Raw genomic sequence first — 18,612 nt, 5'->3', positions numbered from 1 at the left:
AAGAGACACTAGCTGTTCTTGAGAAAGAAAAAAATTAAATGCCTGTCATATAGTTTTTCCTTGCTTACTTCAAGGACAAAGGGTTAAGACAGGCATTGAAAAAGCATCCAAGGGATTAGATAAACAACTAAAAATGCTTATGTACATGTATATATGTGCACGATGATAAGACAATTCCTATACATCTTCCTTCTCCCCTTGCTGCAACACAGACAAAAGACAGTGTCAAGACTGTTAGGCTTCCTCCTTTTCTCTTCTGCCACAGCTTTCACTAGGCACAATGCTTATTAGTACCACAAGAAATAGGGATTTTGCAGTTCAAATGAATCACATATCCTGGGGTGTAATCAATGGCTAAATTAAAAAAAGAAAAGGTCATAAGTTAAGTACTGAAACAGCGATCAAACCCAGAAAGGAATAGCAGATGTTAAACATGCCACAATATGTAGAGATGACATTAACTCTTACCTGCATCTTATCAAAGGAGCTCGAAGATCAAACCAGACACATTAATCTCTTGCTGAGAATTTGCTGTATGGCAGTTCAGCAGTGTTTCACACAAGCATTAACAATCAAAACAAATAGAGATGGGAAAGAATTCTGCACGTCCTTCAGCCAGTGCAGGATTTTTCATTTTGTATTTTTCTTTTCTTGGTTCAGTATCAAGCACTAGAGATTTTTAGTGGTGGATCTGCAGCCCAGTAGCTCTCAATACACAAGAGTATTCTTCATTATGGTCTAGTTTTGCTGATTTTTCTAGAAGGCAGAAGAGGTTTTTTTGCTACAGTCTCTCATTAGCCTTCTAATTCTCCAATAAGTACTAAAGGGGGTTGGGTTCATAATTCTTACCAATTTTAGTAGGAAGCAATTACAGTCCACTAATAATAAATATTTATATTTGCAAAGTTGTTTTTTCTGTTATGTTACATCTTGACCTATAGCTGTTCATTTCACAAACAATCCACATTTGTTGCATATCTGTAAAAGTCAGTATCAGCATGCAGATGCTGTAGCATATTTTGGGGATGTCCTGTTGCTGTCTGGATTGCTGTGCAATTTATATCCTCCATTATGACCTTATTTTGAGATATATTTCTCATCTATGCTATATTTCAATCCCCCTTTTTTAGATTGTCCCCTATTTGTTGGCTCTGTGCTGGTAATGAAGTGGCTCTAACTGAATGCTTTCAGTCTGGTCTGACAGATGTATGCCAGGATGAATCTAGTGTCACAGTTCATATATTAGAGAGAAAAAAAATCAAACCTGCATCGTCTGCAGCATTGCTTAAGGGACAGCTTGAATCCCCAAGGCATTTCAGGGCATACTGCTAAAGATATTCCCTGTCAAAATAGGAGAATTTAATCTATTTCACATAGAATAAAAAGCCAAGTTCTGGACATATTTAGCACACAGTCTGAAACACACTAGCATGAAATGAGGCAATGAAGTAGTCTCACTGTGCCAAGCTGACTCTCAGGATGTTGACATCTAATACCACAATGCAGAACTCTGCCCAGTCTTGAGTAAAATTTCCAGTACTTTCAGAAAGTAAAAGGATTCTGTCCCCTCACACTACTGTTCTGTCTCCCTCTGGTTTGATATAAATAATTCTTTTTTACTTTTTGGAAATTATTCAATGAAATCCTTTTCTTGCTTTCTCACATTCTCTCTACCACGCATACATATTTCTTCAAGTGTTTTCCCATTTTTGATCAAGAAACTTCAAGTTTCTCAGGGAGGATCATTGCAAAGAAATTCTGAGGCCATCTTTAGTACGAGTCTTGTTTTCTCTTTTATATTGACAGAAAAATTCTGTAACACAGACTACAGCCATTGCTGAGCTTAAAGCCACAAGGCACCCCTTGGTCTGCGAGCCGCTGGCTGTACATGTGCAAACAAATCCAGGCAGGTACAAACTGAATGACTGAATGGTGCCTCAGAGCCCCCTTCATTTGGAAGAGTCTATTACACAATGCACTGAAGCACCCATAATGGCTCCATTCCTGCATGTATGTATAAGCTCAGCAGAAGGTGATCTCCACTGCTCTGGCAGGAGGCACTCAGACACTATTCAGAGAAAAGAGTGAGTGTTTCCATGTCATTAATCAAGCTGGTGACTAACATTAGTACACCCATTGACAGGATGCTCACAGCAGCTATTATTGGTTATGGATGTCATTCCGTGTCATCCTCTTCCCATTATGTTGCATTCATGATGTGCTGGCAGAGGGTGTATTTTATACATTAGCTTTCCTAGGAAAGGCCAAGTGCTCCTTAGGAGTAAAACTGTGATCATCCTGAAGTCAGGAGCAAATCTCTCATTAGAATCATAGGCCTTTAGGATCACAAATACCAACTATTAACCTAGCATTAGAAATAGGGCTCGACTTTCACAGTAGGAGTTACTAATCCTTTATTTATTATCTTTCTCTCTCAGGAAAACTTATTTTCACTTTGAAAAATCTTTTATAAGACTCAATACTGACACATAAAAGAGGATGTCTATCAGACTTGACCACTAAAAGACAATGCATCTCATCTTCTGCCTTCCAAAGACAGATTCACCATTCATATTAATCTGTCATAGCAACAACAGTGAAAGCAATGCCTGTCTTACATGAAGGGATTCAGCCAATGTTTAAGGGACTAGGGAGGCAAAGAAGACATAGTTTGCTATCAGATTACTTGTCATGCATGTGCTCAATAAAGTTTACAGTCCTTAGGAAGAGCCAAAATACTTCTTTCGTTACCAAGAAAACTTAACCTTAAACCACTAAAATCAGCCATAAGACTCATACAGACAACTTTGTACACAATTTGCATTTTTCTCCACAGAAAGTCCCACCCAATTTTCCTATCAGACAATTCCACTTCAGGTAGCAAGGGTAAGTGCCTAATAACACACAGGGCTCTTTCAGCTGCTTGCACACTAACAACCAGGATAATTGTGCCTAGCTTTTTATTTCAAATGGAGACTACCTGCTTCCCATCATAATGGTCCTTCATTAGAGGACCTATTCCATCATGATTTATATGATACCTAGGCAAGTTCCCAACGGGAGTTGTACTTTGAATAATAAAGATAACTTCTTTGTTCTGTACAGATTTTGTGCCAGTTCTATCTCCTTTTCACTTATTCTAGTCACTATTTTGATCTTCTTTTTGATGACAGTACGACAGCACACTCATAAATTCATATGCCAAGTTATTAAAAAGTTTTAAAAATCCAAAGAAGTTATGAAGTATGCTGTAAAACTTATTCCAAATTGAATTTTTAGTATAAAGGATAATCCATGGCCAATTGCCCATATTCATTTATTTACAACAACATTTAGAGGCAAACAAAATAGCAGCAAGACATTTCTGCACATTATCTATTTTTAATGCATTTCTATATTGATTCCTGACCATACCTCAGGCATGCACAAAGCAACTCAACTGCTATCTATGTAGTTCTATGATTCTACATGGAGCTGGGAAGAAGCAAGTCACCTTGCTTTGTTTTGGAATTTTTATTTTGGTTTACCCACACACGCACACAAATATGGATATTTATGTTCCTTATCTGTAGTTTCTGAGACAGGGCTGAACTGTTTCCAAAGAAAACACTGTCATGGTCAAACTTTGCTCTTACTGCAGAAAGATCCATTGGTTTAGATGAGTGATGTTTTATTTCTGAGCTTTAGTAGATCTCTTAAATACTTCAAATCTCATTCTTGAAGTGCCTAGAGAAAACAGAGCAGAATACTGATACCAATTTATTATTCTTTGAATAGGTAGAGCAAAGAACAGAAGATGCAGAAGAACAGGTGAGCTGTATCCTCCATCTCTGAGAATACACAGCATTCTTCTGTCTTAGCTGCAAGTCTTCAGTGCCAAACTTACTGCTGTGCATGTTACCACAACCTCTCCACTCTAACCCAACTGAGTTAACAATGGGTGAGATGAGATGATTATTCACCAGGGTGGGTCAACTTCTTACACAGGTTCATAACCAATTCATTTAGCAGCTGCACTGAACTTGAGGATTGCATCCATGCCATGCCTTTTTTTGCTAATGGGACACATACAAAAATATGCAGGTTGTCTAAGCCTTTGTTTATATATGGCTTTAGTCAACCTTTACTATGCTGGTTATCTTATCCATGGCTCTTGTTATTTAGTTCTGACATTTAGCAATAGTAAACTGTTTACTGGATAGTTTCTTGTCATAGGATTCAACAAAATGAAAGCAAAGATTACATAGGAATTTTTTTTAAAAAAAGTTAAGATTCCTCTTTTATAGAAGCTTTCACTTTTCAGTACTGTCATTCCAAACTCTAGCCCTTCTACCATCATGTGGTAAAGAGGGGAAGAAAAAATTCCATCGGAGGACCAGGGTGCCAATAACTGAGGCTAACACACATTCAGAATAACTCAGGACATTTGAGACTCCAGCTGAAAGAGCAATTGCACTGTTATTGCTAAGTTCCCCTAAAGACAGTGTGAGTGCAGAGTCCACAAAGGCATTAGCATTTTCTTGCTTTTCAGGATGAGAACCAAACTATCCCCCTGCCTTAATACAAACAAGTACTTATTGCTAGGAATAAACTCAAAAATGCTACTTAGAATCTGATGTCTCTAATGCTAAGTATATTAAATAGAATATTAAATATCTATTCTTTATTACTGATTTGGGTATTTTTCCACAAAGCAGTTCCTGAGTATAATTCACAAAGATATTCCTGTCTGATTTCATTACGATTTTGCTTTTGCATAAAAATCACAAATTCCAAAATACTACAAGTCTCAAGCACCTTGTTAAATATTATCTTGTCCACAAAGACTGTACAAGATACCTGAGAGATCTACACACAAAGCCTGAAACAGAAGGAGACTGAAATAGGTGTATTATTAAGAAGTCCCACATGAAAAGCAAGATTTCTCTTATACTTCTAATACAGCATTTTGTGTAACCCCCAAGGCAAAACTTCTTATAACCACTGTCTGAAGGAAGAATTTACTGTCAACATATACTGTACACCAAAAGAACAACATTACCTCTATCACATTCACACCAACCCCACAGCTCCTTAAGACAATCATTTTCAAAATATCTTTGTTCAGTAAAATAGGCATTGTTTGAAGTTTCTTTTTGGCAGACTAGTAGAATCAAAATGAAGGCAGACTTGCTTACCACTCAAAGCACTTGCCTTCTTTTTAATTTCTCACAGGAATGAAAAGTATATTCAACTTTTCCTCCTTCAGCACCACACTCTGCCCTTGTAGATTACTGAAACATGAATTTGTGCAGGCTGTTTCAAGTAGTAGGATGTTCCTATGTACAGGAATTATGTTAATTCCTGTCACTCTGAACATCCAAGTGAGATTGTTGTTAAAGCTGCTTCCAAAGGACCAAGAGAATTTGGAATTTGTGCCATCCAGTTCAATGACTTTCTTCACCTCTATTAGACTAAACATAAATGTAATATAGCCAAGCCAGATTCCAAAGGTTAGTCTTTCATTTAGGCAAAATATTGGAGATGCAAAACCTGTGTAGCATTTACAGGAATCTAGCATGGATTCAATAAACCGAGTGAACATGAAAGGCACATCCTTTCTAAATGCAAATTATTCAGGTGCAATTTGAGTGCCTTAAAGGTTACTCTTCAGTTCCCTCTCCCTGTCTAATAAATGAGAATACAGAATAGCTTAGCTTCCTTTTCCAAAATTCTTCATATTAAGTCATTCCGCTGCTTCTGTTATGGGCCTTTTCTGTATGGAGCAGATACAGACTCTGGGCTGCTTCTTTTCTGTGACTGCTGAACAGAACATTCCATATTAGTATTTTATTAAAGCATTTCTTATAGAAACTTAAAAACTAATTTAAAAAGCAGGTCTGACAACACAGCAATGTACAGATATACTCAAACTGCAGCAATGTTTTCTTTTTCTTTCTTTTTCATTTAGCCAAAAGAGTCCAACAACTCTTGATATTACACTCATCAAAGTGTCAACAGATCCCTGAAAAGGTATGCCCAGCAGTTCTAGATCTGACTATGACATTTCTTTATGATGAGATCTTGTCTCTAAGTGAAGTCTGTGGCAAAACTTATACTTGATTCCTGAGGGTCAGAACCCTCATAATATTTGTTGCATCAAATTTGAGGCAGGGTCATCCTAGGAATCACATGAAAGAAAACATGTCATATTATGCTAGGAGTGTAATAACAGAGGTGTTCTCACAAGAGGGACTTTATTTGTGCATATAATAGCCACTGACCAGTAGGCTGCTGTAGGCTCTTTATGGCATGGCACACTCATTAGAGAAATTCACAAGTATATTTTATACCCCAAACTTGTGGGTTTTTTATGGGAATTCAATTTTATCACAAGTCATGTGGCAGCATTGTCAGAACTAACAGGGATGAGTGAAAGTGGAAAAAGAAGCACTAGCAGTTTTGTGAACACAGTAAATATGTTGCATTTTCCATGGGGCTTTTTTCACATAAGGTTCAAACAAGACATAATAACTGGTCACACAGTGTTAAGAGCTTAAGCTGGAATTGTGGCTGTATTTTAGACAACCAATAACTCATTACATATCTCTGTCCCACCTCAGCTGTATTCTGTATTTTTTCCTCACTATTATATATTTATGGTAGAACACATGAAATAACTAGTATTTGGAATGTTGTAGGTACAATATAGAAAAATAACAGTAAAATGTTCAATTAAGAAAAAGACATGTATCATGGTTTTCAGTCTGTGCAAAGACAGCACCCAAAATAAAGATAATTATAATAGAAACTAATAGTAAATTCCCAAATTAATAACTTCAGCATACCATGCATAATTGAAATAAGGAGTCAGTCTTCTCCAAAGAACATTAGGAAATGGGCTGGATAATAAACATTTTTCTACTACTGGAATAAACCAGGACTTTCTTGTTTTCTTTATAACTACCATAGACAGCAAAAATACACTTGTAGGTCACATATTAGGCATTTATCTTCTGGAGCCCAGAGACCTTGACTCCACCTACATGCTGCCAAGAAACTCCATGAGAGGAACAGACAAGATGATTATGGCTAGGGCCAGAACTTTTAGTGCCAGGAGAGTCCTTTGTCCTTGTTCAATCAAAAAAAGATTCTTCTCATCATGCTGCTATAACATTGTCAAGAAACCCCCTTTTGTTGTAAAATCAAGTTAGTCTTACACCAGCTGGAAGGAAACTGATAAAATTCAAGTATTTTCAAGATTTAATGAGTCCTTAATTTGTCATGGCCTCATAACTCACGCATGGCTGACTAACTTTTAAACCCTCAAACTTTGCCTGCTTTAAGTTCTCACAGAAAATGAGGGCACAGCCTGATTTTGAAGCTCACATCCTACAGTAAGGTAACGGCTGGTTTTTGACAGATGAATCAGCTGCACATGAGCTGCCACTGTACAAAAGCACTGCATGCTGGATGCAATGGCCAGAGCTTTGTCACTTAACATAGCTACAGGTTTTTTACATCCCGTTAAAGAGTTCCATTCCCAGCTATTTCACCTACAAAAAATAGCTCTTGAAACATACTGTGTATTCTCAGGATGAAAGTTAGATACAAAGTTTAAATTAAAAAACTATTTTTCCTCAAAACACTCTTTCCTCTGCTGCCATCCACTTACTAGATAGTCTTTCCTAATTCAGTTACAAGGAGTTTTGCCCGCTTGGATTGTAAGCAATCTAAATATTGAAGCATGTGCTTCAATAGAGCAGAGCCAAGCACTGGAGCACCCCTGGGCCAGACTAACCTGCCAGAACAATACCCATGGGAGCTCCCAGCTTGTTTGAGGACTCACTTTCCTGGAAGACCTGGATGGGGAGATGGCACCTGTGCTGCACACACTCTGCAGCAGCAGACTTGAGCAGAGAGAGCCAGGGTGAGTCACTGGCTGAGGTCTGCAAGGTGCTTAGCCAAACTGATAGTATTGCTGACCAGGCAGGATTGCTCCCTCCCAGTCCCACATTTTCAGGTGGCAAAGAACTCAGCCAGCATCTCTTCAGCTAGGATCTATGCAGAAGGCACAGAATGCTGTTAAAATAAAACACGGAACCACCAATGTAAAAGCTTGCTTCATAAAGAATGAGCTCTTACTGCTGAATACTGAATTATACAAATTTATCTAAAGTGAAAATGCCTGTGTTAATTCTGATTCTGTTACAGCATTTTGAATGTCATAGGTCCTACTTTAGCAAAGTTTCCAAACAAACCAAGAGAGCAGAACTTCATCAGAAATTTAAAAACCCCACACCAATCTATGTACTGAATGCTAGTATAGTACACCAGCTGCAAAAGTGATGTTAGTATAAATCTCTCATAAGATTATTCAATATTATTATCAAACTGAAAATTTTCAGGCAGACTCCCACAAACTTCTTATTCCCTGAATACAATAGCTAAAACCCAATCAAAGTATCATAATTCACCCCTTCTAAGGCTTAATCTAAGCTTCCTTCCTTAATTTAGGTTGCTCTTATGTTCCCTCCCGCAAAGTCTAGTTGTTCCATCTCCTCTGCATATAGCAAAGATACACAAGCTACCATGAGAGGGTTCTGATGCTTATCAGAGACTGAAACTTGTTGCTTTTCTATATTTCTTTTAATAATTTTTAAATTTTAATTAATTTTTTGTCACAGAAACCATAGCTTTTCAGGACTACATGTCATACAAGCACAGCTTGGTTTTGATATAACCCTATTAAGAATGAAATCATTCATGTCACCAACACTGCATACGAACGCCCATTGTTAGCAGATTAGGGCTTTAAACGTTCACCTCTAAATTTAGAAACCAAAAACCAAATGGCCAGCTTTCCTGATGACTCAGCATCCATACTGACTGCAGAAGAATGCAGATCCCCAGCAGGCCCCTCGCATAAAAGTGCTTCAAAAGTCCAAACGTGGAAGTTATTGCTTGTATACTTTTCCAGATTAATAACAGAAAGACCTTTATTAACTTTTCTTTTACTACTCATTCCATATAACCATTTGTTTAAGGAAAAACTTCCAAGTGAACAACCTTTCTCTCTCTCCTTGTGTTAAATGCCTGTTTAAAGAATTTCTTTTTTCTCATGGCTAAACCTTTCTTTACTTGGATGCCAGCCAATTTCCACTTCTCTACCTCTCAGCCTGCTGATGTTCTCTATGCTCTCATTTTATTTTTAAACATACACATACACATATGTACATGTATGTATATCTATAATTTAAGCCTGTTAGGCTTATCTTTGGCAATAACGATTTTGTTGTGGTTTTGCTTTGTTTTGTTTTTAAAAGAGGGAGTACTGACACTCTTGGAAAGATAGAAGAGGTTGCTCTAGGCTACACTGGGGAAAGTTTGCACGTTCATTGCTGATCTGACCAAACAAGCTGGGCATGAAAACCAAGAGGCCTGAAATTGTCATTATTTATGCAGTTACACATGGATAAACATGCACGTTTATGTTAAACTTTTTATTTATTCACTTTAAGATTACAACCAGTAATACTTATGTAATGTATACTTAAAATATCTAATACTTACTTACACTCCACTTGAGAGTCTCCAAAAGCTTTATTAAGATAAATCAGAAGGTGGTGTAGCTGGAAACAAGAATATAAAAATTATATAAATATCACAAGCATACATATAGCATACTTCTACCAAAAGAAAAATTGCTGGTAACACACCAGATAAGACAGCTGTATTCTTGATCTCATATAGAAATGGGAAGTCCATCAGAAAAACCACTTAGCTAGTATTTGCCTGCATTACCTTCAGCTATCTGTGATTTCCACAGAGTGTCATGTTTGCTTTCTTTTTTAATCTGATTTACTAATTTAGAAAAAGGAGAATGAGCAATTGGAAAAAAAATGGAAGCCCAAAGCATAATATAAGTTTAGATGAAATTGCTTTACTGGATTTCCTTAGAGTCACATACATTGTGCAGTCTTTTGGTAATGAAATAACATGTCTGTGAAGTGTAAAAACATAGGAAAACATAAATATGCATTTTTATTTTCTGAAAATGCATTAAAAAAAGCCATTTTTTCCCTTATTGGGTTTTTTTTCCTACCTTCACAAATGTTATTTTAGACTTCAAAGGTCTTTTAACAATAGGTATACTTTCCCACAGTAATTTTCTCAAGTATTTGAGAGAAAAACAACAAATATGAACATGTGTTAAGGATTTTATTAAAAATCACCTTAATCAATCATGCTTATCTGGTTGGTTATTAAGTTTCATAAAACGTATTATCCACCACAGAATTTATTAGGATAAAAAATTCTGAATATCCTACACAAAAATATAAACACACATGTGAGCAAACCAAATTTTAGCCCTTAAACAAAATAAGAGTAGTGAATAAATTATTTTTGTACTTTAATGTCTGTTTGTAATTTTATCTTTACAGGTAGTATTAGGCCCTGTCAGGGATTAACCCCAGCACCACCAAGTCACTCACTCACTCACTCACTCCACTCTGGTGGAGTGGGGGAGAGTCACGAGGGTAAGAGCAAGAGAAGTCACAGGTTGAAATAAGGACAGTTCCATAGGTAAAGCAAAGGCTGTGCACGCAAGCAAAGCTAAAGAGTGAATTCATTCAGCACCTCCCACGGGCCAGCAGCTGCTCAGCCATCTCCAGGACAGCCAGGGCTCCACCACACGCAATGGTGACTTGGGAGGACAAACACTGTCACTCCAAATGTCCCTCCCTCCCTTCTGTTTTCCCCAGATTTATATGCTGAGCATGACACTCCATGGTTTGTAACATATCTTTGGTCAGTTGGTGTCAGCTGTGCTGTGTCCCCTCCCATACCCCTGTGCAACCCCAGCCTTCTCACTGGTAAGCAGTACAAGAAACAGAAAAGGCCTTGATACTGTGCAATGCAGCTCAGCAATAGCAAAAACATCTCTATATAACCAAACTGTTTTTAGCACAAATCTAAAACATAGCACCATACCAGCCACTGTGAAGAAAATTAACTCTACTCCAACCAAAACCAAAGCACATGCCATTAATTTGGATTCCAATTATGAGCAACTAGTCAATATCTTGAAGAAGCTCTACAGACTTTGAGAGTCTTCTGGACTTAAACTGACATAAATGACATTGGAAATATGGGTCAATGATTCAAAGATTTCTTTTTCTTTCAGATTAAACCCTGAGGCCTTTTACTAACATTGTTTCTAAGTAAAATAAATATTTATTGTTTCTGATATTCTGCCTCCAGGCAATTGATGCAAGAAGAAGAGTGTGATTTAGTAGCTTGTTAAATATCTTAAGTGATATAATAATACTTGCATTTTTTGTAGACTGTGTACCATGCAGCTTCCTTTTCCATCTGCTTTCTTTTGCTATTAAAATAAGTACATGTAAAAGAAAAAGAAACTAAACCCAAGGTTCTTGTTGATTGCATTGATTCCTCATAAACTTTGGTAAAATAAAATGTAGAATTACTGCCAGGATGGTTTTGGTTTTCTTTCTTTGTATAAGCTAGCTCAGACTGTTTCTAATTTAAAAAGCAGATCTTATTTCAGAGTTTGGTAACTATCACTGATGATTTATTCAATTCACTAATATTCACTCTTGAATAAAAATATGATGTTTTTATCTAAAATAAGATAATGACTATTTGTCATAATTTATATGTCAGAGAAAGTCATGGCCCACAATGACAGCTTTTTCATATCACCTTTTCTTAACACAAACATCTCTGGTTCTTAGATCGCAAAAATTCCAAAGGGATTAAATGAACTATTTTGATCAGCATTGTGTGTCATCTTTGGGTTTAGCTCAGCCCATGTGTAAACAGGCTTAGCATTGTCATTGAGAATTGCACCCGTTTATGCCAGGGACTAACATACCAGCGTCTCTCTCTGGGAAATCAGAGCTCCATGCTAAAAATGCAGCTTCTCGCTACTGCTATTTTCTTTTCATTTTAAGTAAATGAACATTTAACTACAGGCTGCACTGGTAGTTTGCAGGGATGGAGATTAAACCTGAAGTGAGCACAGAAGACTCAACTCTGCTCCACTTCAGAGGAAAAATTGTTTCTCTGAGGGATTGTCACCCACATGCAAGTGCTGGAGTGCAAATCTCCTCCCTGAAATGCCTCACACTGCCTTTTCACTTCTCCACCCACTTCTCTTTCTCATGCTCTCACTGTTGAGTGTAATCAATGTCATTGGAAGCTAAGCTGCCCTATTCCTCAGAACAACATCTGACTACTGCGTTTAGTAGGGAATGTAGCAAACAGTGCCATTAAAAATGGCAAAGCCTTTCCTAGTGTAAAATAAAAGACTGCTGGTGGGTTTGGATTCTCTAAGCCCATCTGCTAAATGCTACACTGTACAACAACCCTTTTATTCAAGTTGAAAGATGCACTCCTCCATTTAAAGAGCACTTGGTATATCAGAAGGAAATGGAGGCTACAGTGTGCTTGACTCTAAGGAAAGAAAAAATTCGTGCTGGCTTTGTAATGAAACCCTCCAAAAGCACCATCCTCAAGCGAGCATAATTAATTAATTGTAACTTTTATAGCAAACCAACTACTTTCACTCTTTGGCCTTTGGCTTGTCCACATGCCAGTTTACAGTCAGGAGTGACAGGGAAGGGTGGCAACACTGATGTCTCTCTCCTGCTCTCTCAGGAACTGTACTGAATTTGTCATTCCATATAAAATACTAAGTGCTGTATGATTGCTACAGGACTACATGTTGTCATGCCAATTATTATGTTCTCTATTTTTCTCCGTTTCCCCCTCTATCTTTTCTTAATTTGGCAACTCTGTCTACTAGACCCATTTTGTAACCAGGCCTATTCTTCAGCTCTACTGTTGAGCTGAATGTTGAGCAATGTTAGGATCTCACAAAAGGTAATGACAAAGGTTTTAGGATTGTTATTTCTTTGTTTCTTTGGTTTTTTAATGAAAGCATTTAAAGATCTTGAACAGTAAATAGGTAAAATTTCCCATTCACACATATAAAAACGCAAATGGAAAAATCTAATACAACCAGTTTTTGGTAACTCACCAATCTTTTAACCTTGTGAACATTGTGATTCCTTGTTTTAATAGGCAATGGTGATAAATATATACAATGCAAGTTTGTTGTCTGCCAACTTGACTAATTCATCTTGCTTTTTGCATCATGTAAAGGTATAAATTAGACCTTCTAAATACTAAAGCATAACATTATATGCCATTCTCACACTGTCTACCATTCAGTTCCCAAAGCTGTTTTCATATGAAAATTCCTAGAGACATGAAAAAACTTCACTATCTATTTTTGCTGCATCTTTTTCTTCTCACTGAACATGACACACTACAGAGAAGACTATACATTGGATTTATGCAGCAGCTACAGAGCATTCTATTTTTACATCATACTTAAACATTTTAACATTTGGCTTGTTTTTATAACTAGGAGGATACACCAACTCTGGTTTTTTAATTAATTTAAAATTTCATTTAATATCAAATCCAGGAATGCCTGGATTATTCTTAATCTAATTATTTATCACATTGTATATGTCATCTGTTGGTTTTCACCTTATTAAGCTAATTCACTTGCTTCCTTAACCTTTTGAGTTCCCTTCAAAATTGTAGCGACCCGATCAATAAAACATCCTCTGAAAATGAGACTATCTTGTTGCTAACTCCTTTTTCACAGCAACAATTGATAAGATAGCTTTAGCTAACATTAAGTATACAAAGCTTCAAAACATGGATATTAGCTTTAATATTCTTGACATACATTACACCTCAAATAAGCGAAATTTTCAGCCTCTTGGATAAGTGCTCCTCTGCAACCACAAGTGTTTTAAAATAACAAAACATATTCCATCTCTAAATTGCTCTGATCCCAGATGAAGCCTATTCTGCTGTTTTTTTAAAGTTTTATTTCTAGTTTATACAAATTCACTGTAAATTCCGTTGAACAGATGCAAGTATTACAGAAACTGATATTGGGAGGCTCTTCACAGTGATAATCTGCAGATATTTTCTTGATTTAAATAGGACATCATCAGAACACATGGAGTAAATTTAATTGTTCTACCTTGATTGCACACAATCAGGGTATAGACACTTCTGTTATTCTCTGGTATTTGCTTCCCAGGAGGTTAGGAATGTAGCTTCTGTCACTATAGGATGCTACTTGAACGATGGTAAAAACATTTTTCCCTGAGGAGAAAGCAAAAGCAGGTGTATCATACACTTGCTTGCACTGTTGAAAACATGTGCATAGCACATACAACCTACAACAAACGAAACATTCAATCTTTTTAATATATTGAAATGCATTTTGCACATATGGATGAAAGAGAAAAGCTGTAATATTCCACTAAGATGTGAAAATACATTACCATTTGGGAGAATAAAAACTTTGAAGATATGTCTTTCTACCTCCAGCCCTGGACTGATTGCCTTGCTTACCAAGATTTCACCCTATTTTTGTGACAAATAGTCCCCTTTCTCTTCTTGCCTCCTCTATTTTTTAATTTAAATAATTTAATTAATTTCATTTCATTAATGTCTAGGTTCAAGGTCCTCATCCTGTCACACTGTATCCTGTTACAAATCTTCTCCGTAAACCATGTCCACAGTGTCCTGTTCCTCTGTTCCCTGTTCTGTATCTCATTTTTCTTGGTCAGTCTATCCAAGATTGCTTCTCACCCTAGCTCCCAGAGGAAACTCTCACTCCCTCTCTTGCCTGCATCTTCATCTTTCTCCCCTCTTGCTTGAATGGCTCTTGCTTCCAATCCCAGCAAGCTCTCCTTTCAGAGAGAGGTACTAGAAAGAGGTGAAGGATGGTCTCTCAACAGAGAAGTTTCCTTCTCAGCTCAAAGCCCAATCCAGGCATGACCTGCATGCCAGGAGGCACAGGTAAAAAGGAGAACCTGCTAAGACACCCATGGCAACCCATGTTGTTCTTACTGACTACACACAAAGTGCAACCACATATAGGAAACTTACCTTGTCCAAATCCTGGATGATTCTTAAGAGACGGGGAACTGGCACATAACTGATGTAAAAAACCCCTCACGTCCATCCTTGTTCCAAATATGGAGAGAAGTTTACATAAACTGAAATGCAGTTCACTGAAATACAAAGTGAACTGTATTATTAACAATAGCAGTGTTTAACATTTTTGCAACATGTATACATGTTTTATTTCCACCCATTATGAAGATGCTCTATGGAGAAGAAGTGGTTTATATATGAACTACTATCACAGACAATATACCCATATTCAAGGACAGGTCGGATGGGACTTTGAGCAACCTGGTCTAGTGGAAGGTGTCCCTGCCTGCAGGAGAGGGGTTGGAACTAGATGATCTTTAAGGTTCCTTTCAATCCAAACTATTCTATGATTCTCTGAAACTTGACTTAAAATTATTAAAAAATACAGCCACTACCACTATATATAATTTAGCATCTATACAATTAATTGCACTCACACTAAAAGATAAAGTAATCTGTACAGAAGGAAATAAATCTCCCTTTTTTCAATTCTAACAATAACTCAGACAACCAACTTTACTGCAAATGTTTGTGCATATAGCTCCTTGGGAAACTGCTCAGTTGTCCACTAAACATAGGAAAAAGAGGAAGCAAACCGTATGTCAACAGATCAAAGAGCAAACTGGAACAGTGAGTAAAGTTCACACCACAAATGAAAACAAAGTAGCAGAATTCATGTAAAGTGATTTCCACCATTGTTTAATACAAATTCTGAGGTTGTTTGCTATAACCTTTTAGCCATTATTAACCAGCAGAATCAGGAGATTAGCTGTGCAGTTTCCAAGACAGTAAGTTTTTCCCTGGTGTTCCTAGAGTTCTACTTATCATGGCTGCATTTGGCTGTCCTCTGCAGATTCAGTGCATTTGTGAATGTGGCACAAGCATCTGCCTTCATTTTGCTAAGGAAAAGGCAACATATTTTTTTATATGAGCAAATTGTTATTGACTAGATACTTCAAAATTAGTGCAAGAAAAAAAGTTGGTCACTTTCTTTACTTTTTAACTGCCTCACACTTGCTTAAAAACTAAGCAAGGTCTAAGCCAGTAAGTACCATGCACATCTGGACAAAAAAGACATAGTATTCATAAAGCAAGCCAAAGCCAATGAAGCTGAAGCTCAGATCTAGCAAGACCACCTTTCTCTAATTGCCATTAGGAAGCCATGCTTGAAACAACCAAAAAGAACTCCACAAAAAATTAAAGAAAAATTGCAATTACAAATGAAAATGTTTTATATTTATAGAATATGTATTAATTAATTTTAGGTACACATTTGATTAAAAAATCAACTTCATATGTCAAAAGTGAAACTTAAGTGCAGTTTCCTATATTAATAAACTAGTTTTTCTTTCCTCCGGAAATTAACAATTAGCCATTTTAAACTGCCTTTCCTAGATAGATGCCTGCATTTCTTTTTCTTCTTTTATTTCAGTAGTCCTCCTTGCTTAATACAGATAATTTGGAAGCATTTTAAAAATATGTCTTTGATTAAGCTTTTTGAAAACTGAAATGTCATAAAGCCAGAATACAGGAAGTGCGACTCAGATTCAAAAGTTCTTATTGGGAATTATGCCTTTTTCCATATCCTCTTCTGTGAATCTTACAACTGTTCAGACAGTGGATATTCTACACTTAAAATAGTAGCTGATCTTATTACTTCCAAATCAGGCACTATTATTCTAAAAGAGGCAGCCAATACTTCAAGTGTAAATTGTGGAAGAGAAACAGCTGATTTTACTTAAGGCCATTCAAAATTCAGGGTTTGTTTTTTGTGAAGTCACACTTTTGTTTAACTAACAGCACATTAAAATCTTGCCTGAATCAATATACCCTCGTGAGTGCCAAAGCAAACATTACGTTCGCCTCTACAAATGGAAAATTTACGTCACACACATGAATAAGACTGCAGGATGCTCAAGAACTTATCATCATCACTTCCCTGGAAAATTCTACAAGTGAAAATTATTTGTGCTAGCTAAGAGCTATGTATATTCAGAAGTCACAATTAATAAAACAGAGTAGCAACATATTTAAAATATAAGGAGACATTTATTTACATTTTCCATGGGGATGCTACAATCTCTTACAGCTTTAAGAAACACAGCTGCGTTTTAACCTTTGATTTTTGCCACGAGAGTTTTATTGCAGGTTACAGTAATGCTATTGCTAACCAAAGCTTCCTAAGCCTCTTGATTCATAAAACAGTATTTTCCTCTAATGGGAGTTTCAAATATATCAAAAATGCAGGATCAGACCCCTTATTGTACCCCATTCTTGAAATACATGTGGGTTAAAGGGGATGAAGATATTTGGCATCTCTGTTTAGACAATTTAGGGTTTTCTTCCTAGGAGACCATCAGTCCTCCTTGTCGTAGCAACTAACAACTTACAAAAAGATCAACAGGCTGGGCTATCAGTTGTGACATGCTTACCCTTCAGCCTAAAACAAAACAACAAAAGAGACTTTGAGTGTCACTGTATTAATGACACTCAAAACTACATGTTATAGATTACATGCATCCCACACCCTTGTTTAAATAAAGAGATTTATTTTATTCATTCACCTTTTTCTTGTTCTCTCCTCCTTGTGGCAAAGTGATTTAAAATTACATTAAAACAGCAGAGTGGCAAAATGGAATCTTTAAATACAAGCTCAACAGCCTTCGGGATTATGTTCTACATTTGAAAACAGAGCTTGCACCTCACTTTTCTTCTTAAAAGAATTTAAAGTATTGAAGGACAGGACTAGTCCTGTCCTTTGCTATATCCCCACCCAGCCAATAAAAAACACTGTGTTTTTTCCTTCTAATGTAGAATCCCTAAGAAAGCAACTTCTTTTTGTAAACAATAAAAATATCTCAGCTGCCAGATAGATTGCAATTCTAGTGTGATTACATTAATCCATAACACTATTAATAAAATGTACTTAGGACTACTGGTTTTGCTCCTCCCTCTAGTGTATCTAACCTATCATAAAAATAATATTTGTATTTATCCAGACAACTATCCAATATTAACTATTTGGTGTCAGAACTGTTTTGGCATTTTGGTAATGGTTTTCTACATTAAACATATTCAGTTTACAATCTAGAGCACTTTAAATGTGTAATGTATTGTATTTGAAATTGGCCTGTTCCTTATGAGCATGTAGACGAAAAGCAAAGACAGCATAATAAATCAGTCAGGAGGACAAAAATCACTGAGTAATCTGATATGTATACATATCACATGCAGTTAGTGTGAAATCATAGCTACATGCAAATCAGAAAAAAATTTTTGTCCTCATTATTTATGCACCAAGAAATTTCCCTCCAAAGAGGAATTACAGTCGTAAGACATGGTGGTTGAAAAGGATATGACTCAGAAATTAACATAGTCTGTGGTAATAGTGAGAACAGATATTCTGTTTCTCTAAATCTCTGAAACAATTATGCTTCAGACTAACCTTTTTATATACCATGAATTTCAACAGAATGAGGTGTATACTTATTGACTATTCATATTCAAGGGAGTAAAATAATGCCTGGTCACAGTTATGAAAAGATTATTGCATATAAAGCAATAGTCAGAAATGGC

General features: G+C 36.5%; 1 protein-coding gene across 1 annotated transcript in view; it reads right to left on the bottom strand.

Moving 5' to 3' along the window:
• Positions 1–14,106, bottom strand: part of TLK1 (tousled like kinase 1) — a 93,635-nt gene extending 79,529 nt beyond the window's left edge. The window contains exons 1-2 of the mRNA XM_058809976.1: positions 14,072–14,106; positions 9,557–9,611 (exon numbers count right to left, since the gene is read on the bottom strand). The gene's annotated coding sequence lies outside the window, so the exon portion shown is untranslated. The remainder of the gene's footprint in view (positions 1–9,556; positions 9,612–14,071) is intronic.
• Between the last annotated feature and the right edge of the window lie 4,506 nt (positions 14,107–18,612).

The sequence above is a fragment of the Ammospiza caudacuta genome, chromosome 8 (genome assembly GCF_027887145.1).
Source record: "Ammospiza caudacuta isolate bAmmCau1 chromosome 8, bAmmCau1.pri, whole genome shotgun sequence".
In the NCBI taxonomy this organism is placed as follows: domain Eukaryota; kingdom Metazoa; phylum Chordata; class Aves; order Passeriformes; family Passerellidae; genus Ammospiza; species Ammospiza caudacuta.
This window is presented reverse-complemented; position numbering and strand designations above follow the sequence as displayed.